Source organism: Orcinus orca, chromosome 3 (genome assembly GCF_937001465.1).
Source record: "Orcinus orca chromosome 3, mOrcOrc1.1, whole genome shotgun sequence".
Lineage (NCBI taxonomy): Eukaryota > Metazoa > Chordata > Mammalia > Artiodactyla > Delphinidae > Orcinus > Orcinus orca.
In genome coordinates, this window is record NC_064561.1 from 126123659 (window position 1) to 126136241 (window position 12583).

Sequence of the window (12583 nt, forward strand, 5' to 3'; positions counted from 1 at the left end):
TTATGTTTTTGGTCTTAGAGAAACATGTAGCAGATATATATATATGTATTTATATATATGTATATGTGTATATATATATATATCACAAAAGTGATTAATTTTTACATAATACTTTACTTTTAAATGTTTTGAATATTTCATAATGTATCTATGCTAGGCTTATCCTGAAACAGAATTTTTTCTTTTTCACCTACAAAGCTTTAAAGGGCTTTAAAAGACTTATTACTAAGGCCTTCTACTTTATAGGACAAATTTTTGTCTCCCCTGTTAGGGTGATACTTACTGATATTACATTCTAATTCTTTTTTTCTTTAATTTTATTATTTGAAATCTATAGATGGTTTATTTTATTTTATTTTTTGGCCACTCCATGAGGCATGCGGGATCTTAGTTCCCTGACCAGGCATCGAACCTGTTACCCCTGCATTGGGAATGCGGAGTCTTAACCACTGGACCACCAGGAAAGTCCCTAACTCTTTTTTTTTTTTAAAAAAAAAAAACAAACAAAAGCAACCTACAGAGGAAAAACCTGAGAACTTTACAGGTGAAAGATTTTAGGCTGTGCTGTATACTGTGAGGTCTTCTCCATAGCAAAGCATGAACTGTTCAAATTGCCATGCCTTTATGTTTGGAAAATGTCGGAAACCAGCTTCTTTTCCCTGTTGGTTATTTGTTAAGCAGTTAGTAAAATCTGCCTCTCCATATACAAACACATACAGGAGTGGCAAGGAGTATCGTTGACATAGAAGAAGAATGGTAAAAAAGTTAGACTGTATTTAAGAAAGCAGAAGAAAAATTTCCTGCCATTTTTATTCTAGAAAGGAAAAAATAAGACCTGCTATTGACAATATTTTTTACGTTGGAATTGATTTCCAACTGTGAAAATCCATAGTATGAGACTTGAGCGGTAATTTTATTTTATTTATTTTTAAAATGTATTTATTTTTAATAGATCTTTATTGGAGTATAATTGCTTCACAATACTGTGTTAGTTTCTGTTGTACAACAAAGTGAATCAACCATATGCATACATATGTCCCCATATCCCCTCCCTCCCATGCTCCCTATTGCACCCCTCTAGGTCATCGCAAAGCACCAAGCTGATCTCCCTGTGCTATGCTGCTGCTTCCCGCTAGCTAACTATTTTACATTCGGTAGTGTATATATGTCGATGCTACTCTCACTTCTCCCCATCTTCCCCCTCCCACCCCATGTCCTCAAGTCCATTCTCTATGTATACATCTTTATTCCTGCCCTGAAACTAGGTTCATCAGTACCCTTTTTTTTTTTTTTTTACATTCCATATATGTGCATTAGAATACGGTATTTGTTTTTCTCTTTCTGACGTACTTCACTCTGTATGACAGACTCTAGGTCCATCCACCTAACTACAAATAACTCAATTTCATTCCTTTTTATAGCTAAGTAATACTCTATTGTATATATGTGCCACATCTTCTTTATCCATTCATCTGTCGGTGGACATTTAGGTTGCTTCCATGTCCTGGCTATTGTAAATAGTGCTGCAGTGAATATTGTGGCACATGTCTCTTTTGGAATTATGGTTTTCTCAGGGTATATGCCCAGTAGTGGGATTGCGGGGTCATATGGTAGTTCTGTTTTTAGTTTTTTAAGGAACCTCCATACTGTTTTCAATAGTTGTATCAATTTACATTCCCACCAACAGTGCAGGAGGGTTCCCTTTTCACCACACACTTTCCAGCATTCTTTGTTTCTAGATTTTTTGATATTAGCCATTCTGACTGGTGTGAGGTGATACCTCATTGTAGTTTTGATTTGCATTTCTCTAATAATTAGTGATGTTGAGCATCTTTTCATATGCCCCTTGGCCATCTGTATGTCTTCCTTGGTGAAATGTCTATTTAGGTCTTCCGCCCAGTTGTTAATTGGGTTGTTTGTTTATTTTCATATTGAGCTCCATGAACTGTTTGTATGTTTTGGAGATTAATCCTTTGTTGTTTCATTTGCAAATATTTTCTCCCATTCTGAGGGTTGTCTTTTTGTCTTGTTTATGGTTTCCTTTGCTGGGCAAAACTTTGAAGTTTAATTAAGTCCCATTTGTTTATTTTTATTTTATTTACTCTAGGAGGTGGGTCAAGAAAGATCTTGCTGTGGTTTACGTTAAAGCATGTTTTTCCTGTGTTTTCCTCTAAGAGTTTTATAGTGTCTGGTTTTACATTTAGGTCTTTCATCCATTTGGAGTTTATTTTTATGTATGGTGTTAGGTAGTGTTTTAATTTCATTCTTTTACATGTAGCTGTCCAGTTTTCCCAGCACCACGTATTGAAGAGGCTATCCTTTCTCCATTGTATGTTCTTACCTCCGTGGTCATAAATTAGGTGACCATATGTGCATGGGTTTATCTCTGGGCATTCTATCCTGTACCATTGATCTATATTTCTGTTTCTGTGCCAGTACCATACTGTCTTGATTACTGTAGCTTTGTGGTATAGTTTGATGTAAGGGAGCCTGATTCCTCCAGCTCCGTTTTTCTTTCTCAAGATTGCTTTGGCTATTTGGGGTCTTTAGTGTTTCCATACGAATTGTAAAATTTTTTGTTCTAATTTTGTGAAGAATGCCATTGGTAGTTTGATAGGGATTTCATTGAATCTGTAGATTGCTTTGGGTCATATAGTCATTTTCACAGTATTGATTCTTCCAATCCAAGAACATGATATATTTCTCTCTGTTTATGTCATCTTTGATTTCTTTCATCAGTGTTTTATAGTTTTCTGAGTACAAGTCTTTCACCTCCTTAGGCAGGTTTATTCCTAGGTATTTTATTCTTTTTGGGGGGATGGTAAATGGGATTCTTTCCTCAATTTCTCTTTCTGATTTTTCATTGTTGGTATATAGGAGTGCCAGGAATTTCTGTGCATTAATTTTGTATCCTGCAACCTTACCAAATTCATTGATTAGTTCTAGTAGTTTTCTGGTGGCATCTTTAGGATTATCTATGTGTAGTATCATGTCATCCGCAAACAGTGGCAGGTTTACTTCTTCTTTTCCAATTTGTATTCCTTTTCTTTCTTTTTCTTCTCTGATTGCCGTGGTAGGACTTCCAAAACTATGTTGAACAAGAGTGGCAAGAATGGACATCCTTGTCTTATTCCTGATCTTAGAGGAAATGCTTTCAGTTTTTCACCACTGAGTATGATGCTTGCTGTGGGTTTGTCATATATGGCCTTTATTATGTTGAGGTAGGTTCCCTCTGTGCCCATTTTCTGGAGAGTTTTTATCATAAATGGGTGTTGAATTTTGTCAGAAGCTTTTTCTGCATCTACTGAGATGATCATATGGTTTTTATTCCTTAATTTGTTAATATGGTGTATCACATTGATTGATTTGCATATATTGAAGAATCCTTGCATCCCTGGGATAAATCCCACTTGATCATGGTATATGATCCTTTTAATGTGTTGTTGGATTCTGTTTGCTAGTATTTTGTTGAGGATTTCTGCATCTGTGTTCATCCGTGATATTGGTCTATAATTTTCTTTTTTTGTGATATCTTTTTCTGTTTTTGGTATCATTGTGATGGTGGCTTCGTAGAATGGATTTGGGAGTGTTTCTCCCTCTGCAATTTTGGGGAAGAGTTTGAGAAGGTTCAGTCTTAGCTATTCTCTAAATGTTTGATAGAATTCACCTGTGAAGCCATCTGGTCCTGGGCTTTTGTTTGTTGGAAGATTTTTAATTATGGTTTAAATTTCATTACTTGTGATAGGTCTGTTTATATTTTCTGATTCCTCCTGGTTTAGTCTTGGAAAATTGTACTTTTCCACGAATTTGTCCATTTCTTCATGGTTGTCCATTTTATTGACATATACTTGTTTATAGTAGTCTCTTATAATCCTCTGTATTTCTGTGGTGTCAGTTATGATTTCTTCTTTTTAATTTCTAATTTTATTGATTTGTGTCCTCTCCCTTTTTTTCTTGATGAGTCTGGCTAAGGATATGTCAATTTTGTTTATCTTCTCAAAGAACCAGCTTTTAGTTTTATTGATCTTTGCTATTGTTTTCTTCATTTCTATTTCATTTATTTCTGCTCTGATTTTTATGATTTCTTTCCTTCTACTGACTTTGAGTTTTCTTTGTTCTTCTTTCTCTGGTTGTCTTAAGTGTAGGGTTAGATTGTTTATTTGAGATTGTTCTTGTTTCTTGAGGCGAGATTGAATTGCTGTAAACTTCCCTCTTGGAACTGATTTTGCTGCATCCCATAGTTTTTGGATTGTCGTGTTTTCGTTGTCATTTGTTTCTAGGTATTTTTTAATTTCTTCTTTGATTTCTTCAGTTATCTCTTGGTTATGCAGTAGCACACTGTTTAGCCTCCATGTATTTGTGTTTTTTGCAGTTTTTTTCCCCTGTAATTGATTTCCAGTCTCATAGCGTTGTGGTCAGAAAAGATGCTTGATATGATTTCAGTTTTCTTACTTTTTCTGAGGCTTGATTTGTGACCCAAGATGTGTTCTGTCCTGGAAAATGTTCTGTGTGCACTTAAGAAGAAAGTGTATTCTGCCACTTTTGGGTGGAATATTCTATAAATATCAATTAAATCTATCTAGTCTATTGTGTCATTTAAAGCTTGTGCTTCCTTATTTATTTTCTGTTTGGATGATCTGTCCATTGGTGTAAGTGATGTGTTAAAGTCCCCCACTATGATTGTGTTACTGTTGATTTCTCCTTTCATGGTTGTTAGCGTTTGCCTTATGTATTCAGGTGCTCCTATGTTGGGTGCATAAACATTTATAATTATTATATCTTCTTCTTGGATTGATCCCTTGATCATTATGTAGTGTCCTTCTTTGTCTCTTGTAATAGTCTTTATTTTAAAGTCTATTTTATTGGATACGAGTATTGCTACTCCATCTTTCTTTTTTTTTCCATTTTCATGGAATATCATTTTCCATCCCCTCACTTTCAGTCTGTATGTCCCCCTAGGTCTGAAATGGGTCTCTTGTAGACAGCATATATATGGTTTTTGTATCCATTCAGCAAGTTTGTGTCTTTTGGTTGAGGCATTTAATCTGTTTACATTCAGGGTTGTTACTGATATATATGTTCCTGTTAGCATTTTCTCAATTGTTTTGGGTTTGTTTTTGTGTGTCTTTTTCTTCTCTTGTGTTTCCTGCCTAGAGAAGTTTCTTTAGCATTTGTTGTAAAGCTGGTTTGGTGGTGCTGAATTCTTTTAGCTTTTGCTTGTCTGAAAAGGTCTTGATTTCTCCCTCGAATCTGAATGAGATCCTTGCTGGGTAGAGTAATTTTGGTTGTAGGTTTTTCTCTTTCATCACTGTATGTGTGTCCTGCCACTCCCCTCTGGCCTGTGGAGTTTCTGCTGAAAAATCAGCTGTGCTATTTTTGTTTTTCCCTTGCTGCTTTTAATATTTTTTCTTTGAATTTAATTTTTGTTAGTTTGATTAATATGTGTCCTGGTTTGTTTTTCCTAGGGTTTATCCTGTATGGGACTCTCTGTGCTTCTTGGACTTGGGTGACTATTTCCTTTCCCGTATTAGGGACATTTTCGACTATAATCTCTTCAAATGTTTTCTCAGCCTCTTTCTTTTTCTCTTCTTCTTCTGCGACCCCTATAATTTGAATGTTGGTACGTTTAGTGTTATCCCAGAGGTCTCTGAGATTGTTTTCAATTCTTTTCATTCTTGTTTTCTTTATTCTGCTCCTTGGCAGTTATTTCCACCATTTTGTCTTCCAGCTCACTTATTCGTTTCTCTGCCTCCATTATTCTGTTACTGATGCCTTCTAGTGTATTATTCATTTCAGTTATTGTGTTGTTCATCTCTGTTTGTTTGTTCTTTAGTTTTTCTAGTTCTTTGTTAAACATTTTTTGTGTTTTCTCAATCTGTACCTCCATTCTATTTCTGAGATTCTATATCATCTTTACTGTCATTACCCTGAATTCTTTTCCAGATAGATTGCCTATTTCCTCTTCATTTATTTGGTCTTGTAGTTTTTTACCTTGCTCCTTCACATGTGACATATTTTTTTTGCCGTCTCTTTTTTTGTGTGTGTGTGAGTGGGATTGTGTTCCTGTCTTACTGGTTGTTTGGCCTGAGGCTTCCAACCCTGGAGTTTGTAAGCTATTGGGTGGAGCTGGGTCTTTGTGCTGAGATGAGTACCTCCGTGAGACCTCACTCTGATGAATATTCCCTGTGGTCTGAAGTTCTCTGTTAGTCCAGTGGTTCCAACTCGGAGCTCCCGCCCTAGGACCTTTGGCCCGACCCCCAGCTTGTGAACCAAGATCCCGCAAGGCACGTTGGATGGCAAAAAAATAAGAGAGAGAGAACAATAACAAAGTAAAAAATAAAATTAGGAAACTAACAGATACATTAGAAAGGATATGAAAATAAAAATATAGGGCTTCCCTGGTGGCGCAGTGGTTGAGAGTCCGCCTGCTGATGCAGGGAACACGGGTTCGGGCCCTGGTCCGGGAAGATCCCACATGCCGCGGAGCGGCTAGGCCCGTGAGCCATGGCCGCTGAGTCTGTGCGTCCGGAGCCTGTGCTCCGCAACGGGAGAGGCCACAACAGTGAGAGGCCCGCGTACCACCAAAAAAAAATAAAAATATAGATGAATCAACAACCAGAAGGTACCATAGTACCACAGTAATAAAAAAGAGGGGGAGGGAAAAGAGAAAACAAAAAAAGAGAAAAAAATAAATGGGGAAAAGGCCTTGGCTGTGGAGGGCGGGGCCTAAGCAAGGGTGAGGTTTGGGTGGTGGGCCGGGCCTATGCTCAGGACCCACAGAGTTGGAAAAGGCCCTGGGGGCTGGGGGGGGGTATGTGGCTTAGGCTTAAGGAACAGAAGGGACCCAGGCGTGCCCCCCATCCCTGGTCTCAGAGGGCAGGGGACCTCACCTGGGAGCCCAGCAGACTTCCTGGGCTCAAGTCGGCAGGGAAAACACCCTCTTCCTCTCCAGCTCCTCCTGTCCTGGAGGGCCCCTTCCACCTGCCTCTCCTGTTCTATCCTCAGCCTCCTCCCTATGACCCCAGGACCAGTGCGGACAGGGGAAGGGGGTGTCCTTGGAAGGCAGGGGACCAGCCTGGGATCTCAGCAGACTCCCCAGGCCCGGGTGGGTGGGACAAACACCCTCTGATGAGCGGTAATATTTTTAAATTGCTAAGCTGTTATCTCATTCCTTCTGGAATGTACAAAACTTACGTAATTAGCTATCGTCTGGGATTTTAGAAGTCTAGATTACTGAAATATTAGCTGTTACAATTTTAACTTTTATTCTGAAGCTGAGCAAAGTCTTTTGCTATTTTAGGTTTATTTTGGGGAGGACTATCAGCTTTTAAAAATTACCCTATTTTTTTCATATTATAAATAAAATAGATGTACATTATAGGAAGATTATAGAAAATACAAATAAGCCTATCTTTTTAATTTAACAATATGTGGTACCCATTTATCTCCTACGAGCAATATGTAAGTACTGTATAATTTTATATTTGTTTATCTCCACTTTGGTCAACACAGATTATATTTCAGGGGAGAGAGCAGGGTGGAGAAAGGAGGGTCCTTGTGCTAGGTTTATGTGTTTATTAGTTTTTAAAAAAACTGCTTGATCGATGTGATTTAGGCTTTCTTTTAAAAATGTTTATTGGTCATTTGTATTTCTTCTTTAATGACTCTCGTACACGTACCTTCACGTTTTTATTATTAGAATTTGGGTGTTTTCCCCCTATTGACTTAGAAGATGGGCAGGATTGACTTTCTTTCTCAATTATTTTCTTCTTTTTATAGTTTAAAAAAAATCTTTTTACTTGTTCATTTTGTCATATAAAAGTTTTATACTTTCTCGTAATTAACTCACAGTCTTTTGGTACACTTATCTCTACATTTTTTTTCATGTTTTAAAAAGCATTTTCTTGTCAACCTAAAGAGGTACACTGAGACATGCTCAAATTACCAGAAATTGAGTTTATTTCAGAACAGCAGAGGAATTACAATTCAGGGAATGCATGCAGTACCAAGTTACAGGAGGTTTTGTTGAGGGTTTGGGGCAGGTTGTATTTATGGGCAAGGAGTACAGACAAGGAGAGTCTAGCCAGAGTCCAAGCAGTAAGTTCTTTGGCTTGAGGATGGGGAGAGATACTTGGTAGATGGTCATTGGTCAGAAGATAAGGCTCAGTCTTCTGATTATCTGGCATTTATGGGAAATCCTTCTCTCAGTTCTTAAATTCTGTTCTTCAGAGGCTGCATGCATAAAATTCTCCATTTCAATCTTCTGGCCACACTGTGAAGCATGTGGGATCTTAATTCCCCAACCAGGGATTGAACCCGTGCCCCTTGCATTGGTAGCAATGTGTCTTAACCACTGGACTGACAGGGAAGTCCCATCTGGTTCCATTTTAGATCGAAATCCTTTCACACTCTACTTCAAATAATCTTCTGTATTTTCTTTTTTTTTTAATGGTCTCTCCTAAATATATTAATACATCTGAATTTTTAAAAATTATGGTGTAGGGCTTCCCTGGTGGCTCAGTGGTTGAGAGTCTGCCTGCCGATGCAGGGGACACGGGTTCATGCCGTGGTCCGGGAGGATCCCACATGCCGTGGAGTGGCTGGGCCCGTGAGCCATAGCCGCTGAGCCTGTGCGTCCGGAGCCTGTGCTCCGCAACAGGAGAGGCCACAGCAGTGAGTGCCACTGCAAAAAAAAAAAAAAAAATTATGGTGTAATGGAGGAATCTATATTTTATTCCAGTGGCATTTATTGAATAAACCATCTTTTTTCCAGCCATTTGAAATGCATCTCCCTCTTTCTCTTTTAATGAAGAAAATAAGGGCACTTCACTTCTTTTTTCACCATCTTCCTGTTCATGAAAAATTAACAAAGAAATGGAAAATATATTCTAGTCTTATTGAGAATTACAAGCTAGGAACAGCATCTCAGAAAGCTCTGAGAACTGTTCCATCCGTTAGAAGTGGTTTTTAGACAGGATGTACATCATATCAAATGACGTAATAGTGACAGTTTACACAGTTCACTTCTGCAGGTACAAAGTGGTAGGTAACCTGACTCTTTACAAGATAAAGAAGAAAGGTTATCTTTTAAGAAGTTGCCTTTTTTTTTTTTTTTGTGGTATGCGGGCCTCTCACTGTTGTGGCCTCTCCTGTTGCGGAGCACAGGCTCAACGGCCATGGCTCATGGGCCTGGCCGCTCCGCGGCATGTGGGATCTTCCTGGACCGGGGCACGAACCCGTGTCCCCTGCATCGGCAGGTGGACTCTCAACCACTGTGCCACCAAGGAAGCCCCAGGAGTTGTCTTAATGCTAGAAGAATGTTGCAGTTTAGGATTGGGCAGGTATTTTTGCCGATGGGGAAAATTTGGTCATGATGCATAATGCAGATATACAGTACACTATAGAGGGGAAAGAGGGGGCCAAAAGGCAGAGAAAATTTTTATGTTTAAATTTTTCTTTTCTTGCCATAAAATATGAATTTTATTTCACAATTTCCTCTTTCTGATCATTAACCTTTCTATGGAAAGCATTAGGTGATCAAATATTTGGTCCCTTGATGCCAGGGTGGTTGCTCGCTTGCCGTTGGTCCATCGTGTCCCTCAATGTTGGGTCCTAATAGCCCTTTTCTCTTTTTTGGGGGGATGCAGGGTGGGGTGGGGAATTATACTAGCAGAATGTTTAGCAAGGACTGAGAGCCAATTCTAGGCTGTCCAGTAAGACAAGACAATTCCCCTCACATGTGCATTATGTATGCCTATTATTTTATAGAGCACTGGAGACATGATCCAAAGTTTTAAGTTGTTTAGACATCATTATTTTACTACGAATAGGTGATACACAGCATGAAAGGCAAGAAGCTATCACCATGTAAGTTCCACAAACTAGTTTAAGTTGCCAGTAGAGCCAACAACATCATTAACAAAGATTTAAGCCAAGATCCTCCTGAACCAAACCCTTTTCCTAGTATTTCCCCTAAACTGGGAAGAGGATTTTTCAGAGTGGAAATTTGACTCTTTTTTCTTTTTGTGGTACGTGGGCCTCTCACTGTTGTGGCCTCTCCCGTTGCGGAGCACAGGCTCCGGACGCGCAGGCTCAGCAGCCATGGCTCATGGTCCCAGCCGCTCTGCGGCATGTGGGATCTTCCCAGTCTGGGGCACGAACCCGTGTCCCCTGCATGGGCAGGTGGACTCTCAACCACTGAGCCACCAGGGAAGCCCTTGACTCTTCGTATGTTATAAGATGAGTTAACAAATATCGTGGCCAAGTGGTCATACCATTGGAAACATGATAGAAACCAGTGTGCTCCCATTACAGATTGACATCAAAGATTGACAGGAGCTACCCATCAGTGACCTTGAGCCCAAGGGAAACGAATAACATATCTTCCTAACCAACCTGAGGAAAGCCAAGGTCATAAACTTGTTCCATAAAACCATTGGGTCCTCTTAGGGGCTACCCAGTATTCACCATCTAATGAAAAGTATTGTTTATGACCAGGTTCAGAACAGGCATCATTAATTGGCCAGGTAAGACTTGAAGCTCCTCGATGGGCAAAGCCCAGGCCTTCTACTCCTCAGGTACCTGAGGCTGGGGGTCTACCCCAGTCCTCCCCCCACCCCCTGGCTCCTAGAACAGCCTCCCTGGCTGTTCCAGGCTGGCACTGCCCTCTCCACCACCCCCCAGCTGCCCTCAGCTGTCTTCCCTTGTGCACAGCCCTCTGTGCTGTCCACCCCTCCCTCTGGCAGGTAGCAGGGCAATAGGTGGGGAGGAGCTGCGGTCTATGAGGACTAAGGTGGGGCTCAGGCCCTGTCCTCCTCCCCAGGAGGGGCTCCATATGCATTCCTTGGTGCTCTCTGAGTGTAGCTGACATCCTGCCCATTTGGAGCAGATGCCTGTGTGCATGTGTTTGCGTGCCTGTCCAATGTATATTGTATCTTAGCTTCCATTTTTAAAATTGTTCTGTACAGAGAGATGCAGCAGGGGGGTGGGAGGGCAGAGTGGACAGAGGGAAGCCACCCTGCACCCGCATTGGGTGTCTGGGCTGGGAGCAAGAAGGCTACAAAGGGTCTGGCCTGGCCCAGGCCCCACCTTGGGCTCAGCACGAAAGGGCTTTCAATGAATTAAGTGAAAACTTTTTTACAAAAATCAAAGCTCCAAACGTATTAGAAATAAAATATGAACTTGCAAAAAAAATTAATTGGCCAGGTATTAGCATCTCACTTAGTGATATTGGCAGTGATACTAGCTTGCACAGTGCTAGAGTTTCTTTCTTTTAAAATAAAATTTCTAAGGGCTGTCCAGTTAGAGCCTTGGAGAGGAGAAATCTACCAAGGCAACCTGGGAGTACTGGACATAGGTAATTGGCCACAAACCCAGTAATTAGATTGATTTTTTTTTGAAACTTGCAAATGATTGAGCTCAAGCAAAAGTGTGAGGAGAAAAAAAAGTGTGAGCAGTTGTCAAAGTAATCAGTATACAGACCTAGTACAGCATCTTGGATCAGCTGTCTTCTTCAGATGTCTTCTCTTGCTGGTCTGGTAGTGCTGTTCTTAGTCAAAGTCAAGTGTCAGAAACAGGAGTTGCAGTTTATTCAGGAGAGGAGGCCTGATATGCAGTTTATTCAGGAGAGGAGGACTCTTCCAATATGGCTATAAAGAGACCTTTATCTGATACCTGTTCCAGTATGAATAATCTCCTGGTTGCAGGTCATGGCACATCTGATCTTCATCCAAAGTTAGATTACTGTGATAAGCTTCAGAAACAAACTTGGAGTATCCTTTTAATAACTAAACTTTATAATAATACAACAACAAGGAAACTATCTGGGAAATGAGTCTTAGGCAGTAGTAAATAAAGACCTCATTTAATAAAACTAGAATTTAATATCCACTGAAACATAATCTATTTCTCTCTAAAATTACCCTAATTTCTACCAAATGTAGCCACATTAAGACAAATTGGTTTGCAAAATGTCTGGTTAATTGACAACCTAGGCTCTTTAAATTGGCTGTGCTGGAACTTTTCACAAGGAATCTCAGATTGAACTTTTAAAAAAAAAATTCTCAGGGCCAGGAAAGTCACACTGAAGGCATGTCATAGATTCCGCCTGTGACAGCTGTAGATTTGGGTGCTAGGTTTGGGTGAATTTCTCTCTTCTCATAGTCTCCTGAATACCTTGAGATTCCTGTACCTGTTAGGAGGTGACCTTCCTTATTACCTGAGAAAGTTGCTAGGAACCTAAGAGTTTACAGGTTCTGAAGGGATCAGGTAGAGAGAAAAGATTAATGTTTCAATTCTACATACAGAGTTGTGATTTAAAGGTTTCTTTATATCTGGAAAACAGATTAAAAACAAATAATATTTCAGACAAAAAACAAAAATTATATAACCATACTCATAATTTCACTCAGTCTTATGTGACTAATCTTTGATCTTAATCTTCAGTTAATGGTTTTATGAAGCCATCAGGTTTTCCATCAGAAGTCTTTAATTTCTTACCCAGTTCAGTGGTATGATCTGAAAGTTATCAGAAACCTATACTTGTCCAAAAGTCCTTTCTGTGAATCTTCTTCAAGTTGAAGCA

At 39.6% G+C, this 12583-nt stretch overlaps 1 protein-coding gene across 4 annotated transcripts in view; it reads left to right on the forward strand.

Moving 5' to 3' along the window:
* CERT1 (ceramide transporter 1) overlaps positions 1-12583 on the forward strand; it is a 129005-nt gene that overhangs the window by 77142 nt on the left and 39280 nt on the right. The gene's annotated exons all lie outside the window — the stretch shown is intronic.